At 47.0% G+C, this 16,205-nt stretch overlaps 1 protein-coding gene across 4 annotated transcripts in view; it reads left to right on the forward strand.

The window, feature by feature from the left end:
* SH3BP4 (SH3 domain binding protein 4) overlaps window positions 1-16,205 on the forward strand; it is a 184,112-nt gene that overhangs the window by 21,245 nt on the left and 146,662 nt on the right. The window contains exon 1 of one of the 4 annotated variants that reach the window (XM_054044146.1): window positions 3,824-3,943. The exons of 2 other annotated variants lie outside the window; for them this stretch is intronic. The gene's annotated coding sequence lies outside the window, so the exon portion shown is untranslated. Of the gene's footprint in view, window positions 1-3,823; window positions 3,944-13,572; window positions 13,964-16,205 lie in introns of those variants that run through there. One more of the 4 variants, XM_054044145.1, reaches the window with a different exon arrangement.

Genomic DNA, 16,205 nt, shown 5'->3' on the forward strand with positions numbered 1-16,205 from the left:
TTGAGAATATCTCCTCTTTGTTCTGCATCACAGCTGCTCTGCCCCTAGCAGAGGCCTGGATGAAACTCCCGTTGACACCTGTGAATGCTCCTCGGTCATTGCTAGGCAAGTGACTGAAAGACAAAGTATTTGCTCCCCTTGGGAGCTAGATGTTGGCTCCACAGCAACGTACCTCAAGTGTCCTGCTTCAGTGCTGCTGGCTAAGATGGTCTTGGCCAGTCCCAAACTCCCATGATGTAGAAACTAGGGTTGTTGATTAATTGCTGTTAACTCTCACGATTAACTCAAATTAATAGCAATTAAAAAATTAATTGTGATTAATCAGTTTTAATTGCACTGTTAAACAATAGAATACCAATTGAAACTTATTTAATATCTTTGGATTCTTCTACATTTTTAATATTAATTTCCAATTACAACACAGAATACAACGTGTACAGTGCTCACTTTATATTATTTGTTACATAACTGCACTCAAAAACAAAACAATGTAAAACTTTAGAGCCTACAAGTCCACTCAGTCCTACTTCTTATTCATGCTGATGATGGGTTCTGCTCGATAACGATCCAAAGCAGTTTGGGCCAACACATGTTCATTTTCCTCATCTGAGTCAGATGCCACCAGCAGAAGGTTGATTTTCTTTTTGGAGGTTTAGGTTCTGTAGTTTCTGCATCAGAGTGTTGCTCTTTTAAGATTTCTGAAAGCATGTTCCGCGCCTCATCCCTCTCAGATTTTGGAAGGCACTTCAGATTCTTAAACCTTGGGTTGAGTTAGTAGCTATCTTTAGAAATTTCACATTGGTACTTTCTTTGTGTTTTGTCAAATCCGCAGTGAAAGTGTTCTGAAAACGAACATGTGCTGGGTCATCTGTGACTGCTGTAACATGAAATATATGGCAGAATGGGGGTACAGTCACAGAGCACAAGACATACAATTCTTCCTCAAAGAATTCAGTCAGAAATTTAATTAAATGTATTTTTTTAAACGCGCATCGTAAGCATGGAAACATGGCCTTTGGAATGGTGGTTGAAGCGTAAAGGGGCATATGAATCTTTAGCACATCTGGCATGTAAATAGCTTGCGACACCTGCTACAACAGTGCCATGTGAACGACTGTTCTCACTTTCAGGTGACATTGTAAACACGAAGGAGGCAGCATTATCTCCTGCAAATGTAAACAAACTTGTTTGTCTGAGCAATTGGCTGAACAAGAAGTAAAACTGAGTGGACTTGCAGGCTCTGAAGTTTTACATTGTTTTATTTTTGAATGCAGTTTTTTTTGTACATAATTCTACATTTGTAAGTTCAACTTTCATGATCAAGAGATTGCACTACAGTACTTGTATGAGGTAAATTGAAAAATACAATTTCTCTTTTACAGTGCAAATATTTAATCAAAAATAAATATGAAGTGAGCACTCTACACTTTGTATTCTGTGTTGTAATTGAAATCAATATATTTGAAAATGTAGAAAAATAAATAGTATTCTAATATTGTTTAACAGTGCGATTAATCACAATTAATTTTTTTAATCACTTGACAGCCCTACTAGGAACGTTGCTCATGGCTTGTCATGTGGGCAACATGCTAGTGGAGTGGAAGGACGGGCTTGTGGTTACGGCGCTAGGAGTTACGGGTACTATTCCTCACTCTGCATCTTTGCGCAAGCTACTTACCTTCCGTGATTCTGTTCTGCACAATGCAGTTAATGCATCCCCATCTCCCAGGACTACAATGAGGGTCATATAGATGATAGCAGTAGCTTTTTGTAAGCTGAGTGGACCCAGCGACATGTGAGCTGTGGTTGTGTAGAGGTGGGAAACAGGGCAGCAAGTGGGATGTGGTACTCCACATTTCAGAGGCTGGTATCTCACAGTGAGCAGTCAAAAGGCAGGGCTGGGGCAGGGGAGAGCAGGGTCAGAAGAGTGCAGAGCTGGCTCTCTGATATGTCATCTCTTTGGCCAGTTCACATTTGTGGGCTGTAGGTGCAGAAAACCAACCAATGTCCCGGGGGGGAGGGGGGAGAAGGTGAGGGGGTTGTATGATGTGGACAAAGTGTATATTTTTGCTATAAAGGTCTTGCTTTTGGACCTAACTAAATGGAATTGTAAAAGGAAGCCAACAATCAAGCCTATTTAACAACAGAACAAACCGCAATCTGCCCCCCCGCCCCAACAAATGAGATGTAACTTCAGTCTGCAGGTCCTAGTGACCTCGCTGCTTCTGTCCCTGAGCCCTGCTGACAACCACATTTTCCATCTTCAGATGTCTCTCTTCTCTGCAGGTGGGTAAGACTTGCACTGGCCACGGAAACAGACTGCACAAAGGGCTCCCAAACACACACAAACAACTTCAAATAATTGAGGCACTGTTATTTGTATTCCGTAGTGTCTAGGAGCCCTTGGTATGGCCCAGAATCCCATTGTTTTGTGTGCTTTTGTTATGGCACCCTGGGCCAGAACACCTACCTCTAGAAGCCTAATTCTTCACCATTTGAGCTGAAGGACCATGTCCCTGGGCTTGGAAGCAGTAGCTGGCTCAAACCTATCTATGTGGACCAGCCACTAGAGGGGAACAAAGCCACAATGCGCTAGTGTGGGTGTGTTACTTTCTTCTCTCATAGCAGATCTCTAGTATTAGCTGCACATAAGAATGGCCGTACTGGGTCAGGGCAATGGTCCGTCTAGCCCAGTATCCTGCCTTCCAACAGTGGCCAGATACTTCAGAGGGAGTGAACAGAAAAGGGCAACTTATCGAGTGATCGATCCAGCTCCGGCTTCTGGCAGATGCATGTTACAGTTTATAGCATACATGTCCATGTAAGGTGTATACAGAATCTTTTCTTTTGCCCTCTTCAGCTGCGTGGACTCAAATTACCGCTGAGCAATTGCAGTGTGAAATCAGTGAGTGCTGAAGTAATTGTTCCTATATTTCATATTGCTATGGAGGCTTGGAAAGCTAAGGGACCAATTTAATAGCTCCTTGTATTCTGCCTTTTGGAAAGATTCATAAAGAGCGGGACGTGAAAGTGAATCGCCACAGAAAACATTTTAATTGTGTCCGTTAGCCAGGCAGTCCAGCTGGACTCTGGCAGTGCTTAGCTAAACCCTGTGTAACGGCTCGGAGCTGTGCCCTTTAGCAATCCGGGGTCACTTACCAGTTAGTCTCTTCTCCCGGGTGGGTGCTTGGTGTTGTGATCCAGTAGTGATGGGACAGGCACTGAGTGTCTGGATGCTCTTTCATTTTCTGTTTGCTGGAGCGTTTTCTGATCCAGAGGCATTTCCCGTTTGACTGTATTTAGAATGTAACCCTTTCTGGTGATGTGTGCATCTTGGGCAGTGGACACTGGGTGAATTGGAGCAGGCTGATGTTTCAGGATCCAGAGGGAAATCTTTTACCGATCTCCTTTACATCCCTTCCTTCAAGCCTCTATTATAATATGGCACATGTAGCCTTCAGAGCCCACCTCCATCACCCTTCAACAGGCCAGCAGAGCACTTGTAAGCTAGACTAGAAGCATCTTGCCTTCCCCTCCCCGCAGGCTGCGACTGAGCATGTGGCATATAATCTTCACAGAGCCCATTGCCAGTGTATTCTGCTCCTTTAACTGACTGTACTGTAAACACATGTCGGCAGTTCTCCAATGGAAAACCTGACATCTTTCCAAGTGTACATCGTCAGCCAGTTCAGTAATAATTGCACATCAACACTAAAACCCAGCGCCCAGAATAGCTACAGTGGATATGTTAACCTTGTCTGCCCGCTTTTGGGAGCGAGTGTCCTGGACTTTAGCTTTGCTAAGAAGTGCCGAGGTTGTCACTACATAGCCCTTCCTGCGTCTAAAATCGACCAGTTCCAGAGCAGCCCAGGACAACCTCATCTCTGCGAGAAATCAGCCAGTAGCTGGGTTTTTCTGATTGGGCTGGTGCATCTCCAAAGAGGTGGGTAAAATCCTTTGCGCTTGGCTGTTGGGGATATAGTGGAACAAGGAACTTTAAATGTCACTTGAGAGGTGGCCGGTGAATCTTCCGCAGCATTTGGTGCATGCAGCATTTCCCTCTGGAGAGAGACAAGCTCATCTGCACCCACGTTTTCCCTGTCCGGCCTGACGGAATGGCCTGGCGGCAACTTTAAGGTGTGATTACCAGCAGACCTGGGAAAGGCAGCAGCTGTTACTGTGGCTGTTAATAGGAGCCATTGAAACATGCACAAGTTCACATTCCAGGATGCAAGACGTGACCAGGCCTGGTGAGGGAAATCTTAGGCTAGCATACTTCTTTGGCAGAGGAATGTGCCCTGCTCCTGAGCTGGAGAAGGGGTGGGGGTGGGGCTGGGGCTGGAGTGGCACTCTTTCTATAAATGCATTTTCACGGCAATAGAAATGAAGTGGCCTTTGCATCTTGTCTCTAGCTCTGTCAGTTTGCTTGCAGTTCGAATGGGGGTTGGAATGCCTCGTGTTAATAACTTCTCTGGGGAGACCTACACTTGGCATCCCGTCGGTCAGGACGGAAGAAAGCAAATTTTTCCATTCTGAAGTTATCGCCATAAAAGGGCCACTTCTTCCTTTTTAAATGAGGAGCACTTCCCCTAGTGCAGTGGCTGGATGTGGTCATGGGTAGCTCTTGATTAGTTGAGCTAAATATTTATTTATAGACTGTCAGCCCTTTGGGGATGGGAGTGTGCACTACTGTTTCTGCGGCACAGTGCGGGTCTGAGCTCTGTTGATCCAAAGGCACTGCTGGAATAAATCTGATTGATTGATAAATGTACCAGAGCTCAAAAAATCTTCAGACGTGCTATCAGGAAGCTGATCTAAAAGATCGATGTGGGGGGAGATCACTACTGAGACCTCAGGGCAGCAGCCTGCTCAGAAATCCCCTATGCCCTGTTAGTGATTGGGCTTGAGCATAATCCTGACTTTGATATCAAGACTTCACCTGATAGGCGTCTGGAAACATATTTGTTCTGTAAACATAAAAGAATTATTCTGTCCATGCCAACTTGTTAATGAGTTACAGCTCTTCTTAAATACCCACTGTTGTCATCAGCCTGTTAGAGAGAGGTGTGTGTTTGAGACGTAGTAGATGGTATGCTTATCAGAAAGACCTTATCTAGAGTTGTGGGGTAATAATTCATATAAGAGCTAAGTGGTGTTGGCCTCTTTGTAGATCTCAAAGCACTTTACAAAGGAGAAGTTAGTCTTCTTATCCCCCATTTCACAGATGAGGAAACTGAGGCATGGGGCAGGGCAGTGACTTTCCCAGGGTCACCCAGTAGCCCAAGTGGCAGAGCCTGGAATAGCACCCAGGTCTCCTCTGGAGTCCTGCAAGGTGTTATCTGAGCCCCAGTCCAGGTCCCCATCTCCAGCCCCACAGCCTCCTAATGCTCATTCTAGCTTCTTACAATGAGAGTAAGATTTTGATTCAGTATTTCAGATAAGAACTGAAGATCTAATTCTGCCACCTTTTAATCACACTGAGCTGTACCATTTCCCCCAGATTGCAAACAGCCCCAGGTAGATTGCAGGGACAAAGTAAAGGTACAACTTAATGTGAGTGGAAGAGACAGAATGCAGTTCCTAGTGGAAACTGAGGGCTGGTCTACACTGGGAGCGGGGGAGGATCGATCTAAGATACGCAACTTCAGCTATGTGAATAGTGTAGCTGAAGTCAAAGTATTTTAGATCGAATTACCTGGGGTCCACACGGCGCGGGATCGACGGCCGTGGCTCCCCCATCGACTGTGCTACCTCCGCTCGCTCTGGTGGAGTTCTGGAGTCGACGGTGAGCACATTCGGGGATCAATATATCACATCTCGTTAAGACGCGATATATCGATCCCGGATCAATCGATTGCTACCCGCCAATACGGCTGGTAGTGAAGACGTACCCTGAGTGGCATCTGAACTTCTGCTCTCGCCTCACTAGTGATGGTGATGAGAGCTCATGCTAAGGAGGTGCTGTCTGTGTGTGGGGAGAAAATCTTGGATTGTAAGTCACTGCCCCTTTTTAGTCCTTCATTTTACCTCCTCCTACAATAGCAGAAGGAAAAAATGTTCTGGAACCTTCCTACGTAGCTGGAATTTCTCTCCTTCGCTGTTGTCACTTAACAAGATATCTGTGTACAAACCCGGGCTTTCTGGGGTGTAATTAGAACTGGGCCTGTGGTGCACATGTGAGACCTCTCTTGTTGAATCTCCGCTTGGGCTCTAGCCAAGATAACACCTTGCAGGACTCCAGAGAGAGATGAGAGCCAAAGCATCAGATGGTCTCGATATGTTTCCTACCCCTGGAAAAAAAAATCTCAGTGGTAACTAAAAATCGATCTTTTTGTGGAGTATATTGAAGGGCTGTGTGCATGTTTGGCTGACAATCTTGCTACTCCTTTAGTGCTGCAAACCTTGGGCCCCTCTTTAGTTACAGACACATCATGGTAGATTGTGCTGCTCCTGGCCAGAATAAGGCCCTCAGTTATTGCAGATATTTCTATAACTTCCCCTAAGAGAGCAACTCTCTCAATAATGACCACGTTAGGTTTTTTCTCCCTGTATGTACGCTAGCCCTCAGCAGCACCTGAGCACTGCCCAGGAACTTTGCCGTGAGGATGAGCAGAGCCAATAAAGCACTAAGGGAGACTATACGCTGCTCCATGGCTGGGTCTATTCGATTTAGTAGGTGTGTCAGGGAGCCGTTCTGAGCCTTGAACACTGGCTGAGGCCCTTGGTAATTTCTGTTAGCAGTGAACTGCAGAGCTGATTGCAAATTGCGTATAAAGGGCTGTTTTGAACTCCTTCTGTAAAGCAAAACGCTTTGTTAGTGCTAACAGGTGTTAATGTGGCAATACTAGGGTTACCATACGTCCGGATTTTCCCGGACATGTCCGGCTTTTTGGGCTCCAAATCCCCGTCCGGGGGGAAATCCCAAAAAAGCCAGACATTTCCGGGAAAATCGGGGCTGGGCCGGGGGTCGGCGGTGCCGAGTGGCCCCGGGCTGCTCGGCCGGGGGCCAGGGGTGCTCGGGCCCGGTGCCGGCACCCCAGAGCCCAAGCCGACCCAGGCTGGAGACACCGGGGGGGGCCAGACTGGGCTGCGCCTCCTCCCCCCACACCCCCCTTACCTGCTTCAGGCTTCCCGCGAATCAAATGTTCGCGGGAAGCAGGGGAGGGGGCAGAGTTGGGGCGGGGACTTTGGGGAAGGGGTGGAGGTGGGGCGTGGGCGGGGCTGGGGGCGGGGCCGGGGCACTGTGGAGTGTCCTCCTTTTGGAGGCTCAAAATATGGTAACCCTAGGCAATACAGTAGCAGACTCAAGGATTATAACAGTGGGAAATTCCAAACACACCCTTTTTGTGCCTTAGGATGGGTCTTTAAGGGCCCTAGGTTTGTGTCCCCTTTTTGTGCTGCTTTACTTGCAAAGAAAACTTGAATTTTTTAAAATAAATGACCTTAGAAATCATGGGGAGGGTAAAGACTTTCCCCCTCTTCCTGGCTTAGCTAGAGGACTTGTTTGCTCTAATATTTGAAAAGATAACCTAGCAATATCTTCTGGGCCTAGACCAGCTGTGGGAACACCAACGGTCGGTGATGGGACACTACAGAGAATTCTTTCCCATGTGTCTGCCTGGTGGGTCTAGCCTACATGCTCAGGGTCTAATTGGTGGCCCTGTTTGGGGTCAGGAAGGAATTCTCCTCCCCCACCCCCCAAGATCAGAATGGCAGAAACCCTGGGAGTTTTTTGCCTTCCTCTGCAGCATGGGGCACGGGTCACTTGTAGGTTTAAACTACAGTAGAACCTCAGTTACGAACATCTCGGAAATGAAGGTTGTTTGTAACTCTGAAATATTCCTAACTCTGAACAAAACGTTATGGTTGTTCTTTCAAAAGTTTACAACTGACATTGACTTAATACAGCTTTGAAACTTTGCTATGCAGAATAAAAATGCTGCTTTCCCTTCACTTTCTTTTAGTAGTTTACATTTAACACAGCACTGTACTGTATTTTTTTATTTTCTTTCTGCTGCTCCCTGATTGCATACTTCCGGTTCCAAATGAGGTGCGTGGATGACTAGTCAATTCGTAACTGCTGGACTGGGGTGCAAGCAGAGAAGTCCAAGCAGGATTTGGCAACTTCACATGTAATTACCCTATATTGCGGAATTCCCAACCACTGCAGTTAGTTGCTCAGCAGTTCCCATCCTAACCCTCCTCATCTCACTTTCCTAAATGCCTTTCTGGGCAGAATTTACTAGCCTTTTTCTTCCCAAAGGGAATTAAGACTCCTTTTTTGTGTGCAAAGTTTGAGGAATATCTTACTCCATTTTTGTGAGGTGTCTGTGTGGGGGAGAGGGGGACCTTTATCCCACTTGAAAATCTTTGGGTGTTACTTCTCTTGAACAGGGCTGCTCTGTGGTCTGTCAGAAACACCTTGGAGCCCCAATTCTGTGGTACATCCCCGTGTGCCTGCAGAGCCCCACTGGTCAATGGGTGTCTGCACAGATGCAGGATTTCTCCCTGTTGGGGCCAGGTTTTACAGCTGAAAGATGCTGTCAATCAGGCCTCTAGAGAGGCAGCAGGGCCTAGTAGCTGTGGCCTTAGACTGGGACCCAGGAGGCTCATGTTCTGTTCCTGGCTCTGCCACTCCCTTTCTATAGGACCTTGGGCAAGTCACTTCACCTCTCTGTGCTGCTGTTTCCCCTCCCGCCCTCTGTCTTGTCTGTTTGGATCGTAAGCATTTTGGGCCTGGGACTGTCTCTGTGCTTGCACGGTGCCTAGCACAACAGAGCCTTGATCCTGGCTGCAGCCTCTAGGCATAACCTAAATAACCATTGCATGGTTTGATCTCTCTGTAAGATGGCTTTGATTTTGTCCAAGTGTAGGGCAACTTGACTTCTGTCGTGGGCACACCCCGAAGGCTTGTGGCCTGAAGCTGGGAGCTGTGCGCTTGGACCCAGCGTGTGCACAGCTTGGGGAAGTGCATGCTGGCCAAAGCAGATGAAAAGGCAGCCATTGGGCTTTGTAGTTAGCTGCGGAGGAGAACTACAAAACAATCCCTTACGGAATCAGAAAGGAGGGCCCAGACGCAGCAGCGTTGGCCTCGCCATGCTCATTGCAGTCGGTGAGACTACTCCCTGTGAACTACCCCCATGCGGGCAGGGGACTGGACTCGATGACCTCTCGAGGTCCCTTCCAGTCCTAGAATCTATGAATCTATGTGTGTTCCCCGAGGCGAGCAAAGCATACACAGCCTGGCCCGCCTCCCAGCCACCCCTTTCATATTTATTGTATATCTTAGTGACCGGCTGTGCAGCAGTACAAAGGAAACTTATTGTTGGCAATGCACCAGCTCATTCTTCTCGTGTTTTTGTTATGTGTCTGTTGGGAGCTATTTGTAGTTATTGTGTTTGATAACACTGTTCCCTGCACCATGCTGTTCTGTCAAGGGAGGGGGTGGGGGGCTGTACATGAGCATCCTGGAGAAATAGAGATTCCTGGTCCGGATGTTGCACAAAATATTTGGGGATTAGAGAAATGTATTGCTTTAAGAGCAAACTGGATAGTTTTGGAGGATGGGCAGTGAAGAAACCCTGATTAAAACCCTAGCTCCATAATTCTGTATGTGGCAGAGGTGAGGCTGGCTTCTCAAAGGAGCCTTCAGGGGGTCGGGTGCCCACATTTTAATTGAATTTAGGGTTAGACCCACGCTTTCCAAGGTCGCACCTGCAGTGTGCCTGTGCTTACCCAACCTGCTCACTTGCCTGCACACAGGGGCTGGAACCTTGAGAAAATCTGCCCAAAATGAGGCTGTCTGTAACTTTTTTAAAGCAGGTGCTTGTGAGTTGGTTCCTCTGAGACCTGCTGAAGCTCTGATCTTGTAACTAACTCATTACAGCCACAGACTCAAACTGCTTACACTTGAGGGCACGTGCTGCGCCAGGTACTTGCCACCCTTATGCTAGCTAGCACCTTATTCTGCAAGTAGTCCTGTTGGCTTGAGTGGAACTGTGCTGATTTGTACCAGCTGCGGGTCTGGCCCCCTTATTCCTGCTGTGTCAGAACTTAGCATTTAGATGGAGATTTTCAATGCTGTCTAGGGGATTAGGATATCCAAATTCGGTTTGGTTTAATGGGCATTGGGAGGCCACGTCGCTTGGGCTGAGACTTCTGAGCTGCTGTAAATAATTTAGTTTTGTTTTCTTTAAAAAATCTTGCAGCTCACTATCATCTAGGTGATTTTGAGTACTCGTCCGGTGTGGTGTCTCGCAGGGCCAATGGCGAGAAAAGAACCAGCATGACAATGCTGCTCACCCCTATAGCATTTAAGCATGACTTTATTTTTTTTTTTTTTTTTCCCCTATCCATTCTTGGTCTCCAGTGAGGCGTGAGTACCCATTACAATTCCCAAGCACCAGTCCTGACACCTGCGGTGGACCATGGCCTCGGAGTTGAGCTCCATTCAATTGACAGCGCTAGTAGCAACCACACAATAGCGTTGTCCATGTGGAACTGGCTGCCCGATGAAGTGGACTAGCCTTGCATAGCCAGTGTGGCACTCTGTAGCCTCTCCTAGCTCTTCCTTTCAGCTTCCTGTGTGACATAGTGCCAGGCTGATGTAGCGTATTAAGTGAGATTGCTTCTGTGGCTGCTGGTTTTGATAAGCTAGATCAGAGGCGTATATGCAAAAAGCTTCTTTCTCTTCCACTATGGAGGCCTGGTGTTGGGAGAACTGGAGAGAAGTGATGCTCCTACAAACCTTTTCCACTTGGAATTAGGTGGGAATAAAATTCTGAGATCATCTCCCAAAATTCATGGGGGGCGGCGTAGGAGGAAACCCCCCGCCAGTTAGATTCCCACAGAAGTCAGTTTGTCTGTTGACTTTGGAGTTGGATTAGATCTCGGTAGGATCTAGTCTGTCACTTTTTAGCTTTCTCAGAACAAGATACCGAGAAGCAAGTGCAGTACATCAGTAGTAAGAACAACAGGAATACTTGTGGCACCTTAGAGACTAACAAATTTATTAGAGCATAAGCTTTCGTGGACTACAGCTCACTTCCTCGGATGCATATAGAGGAAGTGGGCTGTAGTCCACGAAAGCTTATGCTCTAATAAATTTGTTAGTCTCTAAAGCCTTGGCTACACTGGCAATTCACAGCGCTGCACTTGCTGCGCTCAGGGGTGTGAAAAAACACCCCCTCTGAGCGCAGCGAGTGCAGCGCTGTAAAGTACCAGTGTAATCAGCGCCTGCAGCGCTGCACGGTCGCTCGCAGCGCTGCAAAGCTATTCCCCTCGGAGGGGTGGAGTACTTGCAGCGCTGCGAGAGAGCTCTCGCAGTGCTGGCGGCGCAACTACACTTGCGCTTCACAGCGCTGCCGCGGCAGCGCTGTGAATCCGCCAGTGTAGCCAAGGCCTAAGGTGCCACAAGTACTCCTATTCTTTTTGCGGATACAGACTAACACGGCTGCTACTCTGAATACATCAGTAGTGGCTGCCCTAGAGTCTTCGGTACAGGGCCTGCTACCTCTCTGCCATGTGACAGTGGTCACCATTTGTGTGCATCTTACAGCTGTAAGCAGAAAAGGCTTTGGGGGAAGGGATATGGAGTGAATGACTTTCTTGCATCACTGTTTGTGTGGTTAAACAAACCCCCAGGGTCTTGGGTTAGTGCAATGTGAGAAAAGATCAGTGTCCTGGTATGTGTTGAAACCTGATGTGCTTGAACTCTGACCAGGTATTTTGGATTGAGATATTTCTGTGCAAACCTAATCATTAGCATTGCATCTGCAGTGGGAATTTTGTTTCTAGGAGGATTTTTGGCCTGAATGGCTTGCAGCTGATGGAAGATCAGCTGTGAAGTGAGAAACACGTTTAAAAATCTAGTATGTCACAATTCTTGATAAGGTATTGCAGTCGGTTTCTAGGTGTTCAGAGACGTTTGTTTATTCCTATTCATCTCCCTGTTTAAATTCAATATCCCTTTAGGGCACGTAATCTTGCTGAAGGTCCTAGCCCTTCCCCAGTGAAGCTGATCAAGATAGGAAGGTCTGGCAGATGAAAGCCATGATGAATTTGCAATGCCTTCAAAGTGTGGCACAAATGTAAAGCAGCACTGATGGTTTTTGCTTTAAAGCTTTATTACTAATGCAGTACCTGAAATAATTGGTATTTGATGATGATGATGATGATTATTATTTGCAAGCGAAAAGGTCTTCTTACCAGCTGTATTTCTCTAAAACTTTCTATATTTGCTTGTGTGTGGTGAATCTGGATTGTTGGCTGCTTGAAGAGGAAGCCCAATCAGCAGAACAGGGCTGCCCAGAGGATTCAGGGGGCCTGGAGCAAAGCGGGGGAGCTGCAGCACTTGTACTCACCCGGCAGCGGTCCGGGTCTTTGGCGGCATTTTGGCAGTGGGGAGCCCTTCAGTCGCTCCGCGTCTTTGGCAGCACTGAAGGGGACCCCTGCCGCCGAAGACCTGGACCGCTGCCGGGCTGGGGCTCGTGGGGCTCCCGCCGCCGAAGACCCGGACCGCCACCGGGACAGGGCTCTCGGGGTCCCTGCGGGGCCTGGGGCAAATTGCCCCACTTGCCCCCCCCCCTCTGGGCGGCCCTGCAGCAGAAATCCTAATTACATCTCTGAACTCTCTAACTTACTTTAATTTAAGTCATGTAGGAAAAAGACATGTTGTTGTGGGGTGTTTTTGGCAAAAAAAAATTGCTTTTTTGAAAATAGGACAAGTATGGTTGAACATTAGTGTTGGCTACAAAAGGGTTTGGCTTATGATCCTAGAGCTCTGTTTTTTTCTTCAAATGAATAATACAGAAGAAAATGTTTTTTAAAAAACACTTTCCAAAAAAAAAAGTGTGTTTTAAGTTCTTCATATTCTGCATTTTGCCTCTTTGACATAGTAAAACTCCAGCCTGTAGAACTTGCAATTGGCTTTTTTCTGATCATCACTGTATGTTCTCTACTCTGAAGTACTAAAATATTCTGAGTACATTGAAACTGGCTGTGACGATGCTAAGCCCTGGTCTACACTACAAGTTTAGGTCGAATTTAGCAGCGTTAGTTTGATTTAACCCTGCACCCATCCACATGACCAAGCCTGTTTTGTTGACTTAAAGGGCTCTTAAAATCGATTTCTGTACTTCTCCCCGGCGAGAGGTTTAGCGCTAAAATCGACCTCGCTAGGTCGAATTTGGGGTAGTGTGGATGCAATTCAACGGTATTGGCCTCCAGGAGCTATCCCAGAGTGCTCCATTGTGACAGCTGTGGACAGCACTCTCAACTCTCAGATGCACTGGCCAGGTAGACAGGAAAAGCCCTGGGACCTTTTGAATTTCATTTCCTGTTTGGCCAGCATGGCAAACTGATCAGCACAGGTGACCATGCAGAGCTCATCAGCAGAGGTGATCATGCAGTCCCAGAATCGCAAAAGAGCTCCAGCATGGACTGAACGGGAGGTACTGGATCTGATCGCTGTATGGGGAGAAGAATCCGTGCAGGCAGAACTCTGTTCCAAAAGACAAAATGCCAATGTATTTGCCAAAATCTCCAAGGGCATGCTGGACAAAGGCTACAACAGGGACACACAGCAGTGCTGCATGAAATTTAAGGAGCTCAGGCAAGCCTATTTAATAAAAAAAAAAAAAAAAAGGGAGGCAAACGGTCGCTCCGTGTCAGAGCCCCATACATGCCGCTTCTATGATGAGCTGGATGCCATTCTGGGGGGAGGGGGACCATACCACTACCCCACTACTGTCCGTGGACACCTGAAAAGGGGGAGTCTCACGCAACAGGGATGAGGAGTTTTTGGATGAGGAAGATGAGGAGGAGGAGGAGGAGGTTGAGGATAGCACACAGCAGGCAAGCGGAGAATCCCTTCTCCCCGGCCGCCAGGAACTGTTCATCACTCTGGAGCCAATACCCTCCCAAGGCAGACTCCCGGACCATGAAGCCGGAGAAGGCACCTCTGGTGAGTGTATCTTTGTAAATATAATACAGGGTTTAAAAGCAAGCGTGTTTAATGAATAATTTGTCCTGAGGACTTGGGATGCATTCGCGGCCAGTACAGCTACTGGAAAAGTTGGTTAACATGTCTGGGGATGGAGCGGAAATCCTCCAGGGACATCTCCATGAAACTCTCCTGGAGGTACTCTAAAAGCCTTTGGAGAAGGTTTCTGGGGAGGGCTGCCTTATTCCATCCTCCATGGTAGGACACTTTACCACACCAAGCCAGTAGCAAGTAGTCTGGAATCATTGCAGAGCAAAGCATTGCAGCGAATGGGCCTGGGCTTTGGTGGCATTCAAGTAACATCCGTTCTTTATCTCTCTGTGTTAGCCTCAGGAGAGTGATATCATTCATGGTTGCGGTTGAAATACGGGAAATTTGTTTAAGGGGACATTCAGAGGTGCCCGTTCCTGCTGGGCTGTTTGCCTTTGGCTGAAAAGAAATCATCCCCGCTGTTAGTCACGTGGTGGGGGGAGGCCCATTCATGCTGAGCTGTTCCCGTTTGGCTGATAGGGATCTTCCCTGATACTAGCCACGTGGGGTGTGTGTGGTGAAGCAATGATCACAGATAATTGGGGGGGGGGGGAGGGGATGGTTGGGTTGTGCTGCACATTCACCCTAAAACCGCAGCCCCTCCTTTTAAATGGCCAACCCAATGGGCTTTGGAGGGCACTGCTGTTTGAAGAAGCCGAAACTCTTTGCCTTACCATGGCTGCCTGCAAGCTGAATTCTGTTGCCCAGCCGAGCGTGTGATGTCTCACACCACATCGGCAGGCATTCAATATAAGAGGCAAAATGTGACCTTGTACCAAAAGCACATGTGCTATGTAATGTGAATCACTTGATTCAGTGTGAAATAGGCTTTGCTTTTTTTTCTCCCGCAACTGCAAATGTTTCTACACTCCCCCTATCGTCTCCGTCCCAGAGGCTAGCGCAGATTAGAAGGCAAAAAAAACGCACTTGTGATGACATGTTCCCAGAGCTCGTGCAGTTCTCCCGCACTGAAAGAGCTCAGCAGAATGCGTGGAGGCAAACAATGGCAGAGTCTAGGAAAGCATTAAGTGAACACAATGAGAGGAGGCAGGATGCAATGTTGAGGCTAATTTTTTGAACTGTAGTGTGGCCTTGTCCTTCCCTCCTCCCTTCATCCAGTACCCCACCAGATGCTTCCCTCCTCACCCACCCCTCTCGGGCTACCTTGCAAGTTTTCCCCCTATTTGTGTGATGAATTAATAAAGAATGCATGATTTTGAAACAATAATGACTTTATTGCCTCTGAAAGTGGTGTTGGAAGGGGGAGGTCAGCTGACTTACAGGGAAGTAGAGTCAACCTAGGGGGCGGGTTTTCATCAAGGAGAAACAAAGAGAACTATCACACTGTAGCCTGGCCAGTCATTAAACTGGTTTTCAAAACTTCTCTGATGCACAGGGCGCCCAGCTGTGCTCTTCTAACCGCCTGGTGTCTGGCTGTGCGTAACACTGTCTACAATTTTTGAGAAGTTGTCTGCTTCAGAGATAAAATGTGCTATTTATTATGTATTTTGATGTGCTGAATTCAAACATGACAATTAAAACAACTGATTGGCTACTGTTTCTAAGATATTTAAGTTTTTACATTTTAGGTCTATGTATATTGTGTAGATAGTAGAGTTTTAATCATAAATTGTAAACCTAGGTCTTTTCATGTGTTTATGGTTGCTTTACATGATAATATTTCACCTGTCCTGTTTATGTAACACTTTAAAAATCAGCAAAAGGGTTATATAAATAAAATGTATTATGAAACAAAAGGCAAAAAACTATTATGTACATAGTTTAGTCCTATTCCGTGTCTACTCAGCGCTTCTTGGCTTGTCTCTTGTATTCATTAAATGGAGCATCTCTTGTCACTGTCCAGCAATAGTCTGCAAGCATTGATGGGCTCCATTTGCCCTGATAGCGTTTCTCCATTGTTGAAATGTCCTGGTGAAATCGCTCGTCACTCACTGCTCCGCAGTTCGGTGGAAAAAAATCTAGATGAGAGTGCAAAACATGTATCTTTAGTGACATGTTGCAACCAAGGCTTTTGTATGCCTTGAGGAGGTTTTCCACCAACAACCTGTAGTTGTCTGCCTTGTTGTTTCCGAGAAAATTTATTGCCACTAACTGGAAGGCTTTCCATGCCGTCTTTTCCTTGCCACGCAGTGCATGGTCAAATGCATCATCT

The sequence above is a fragment of the Malaclemys terrapin genome, chromosome 11 (genome assembly GCF_027887155.1).
Source record: "Malaclemys terrapin pileata isolate rMalTer1 chromosome 11, rMalTer1.hap1, whole genome shotgun sequence".
In the NCBI taxonomy this organism is placed as follows: Eukaryota; Metazoa; Chordata; order Testudines; family Emydidae; genus Malaclemys; species Malaclemys terrapin.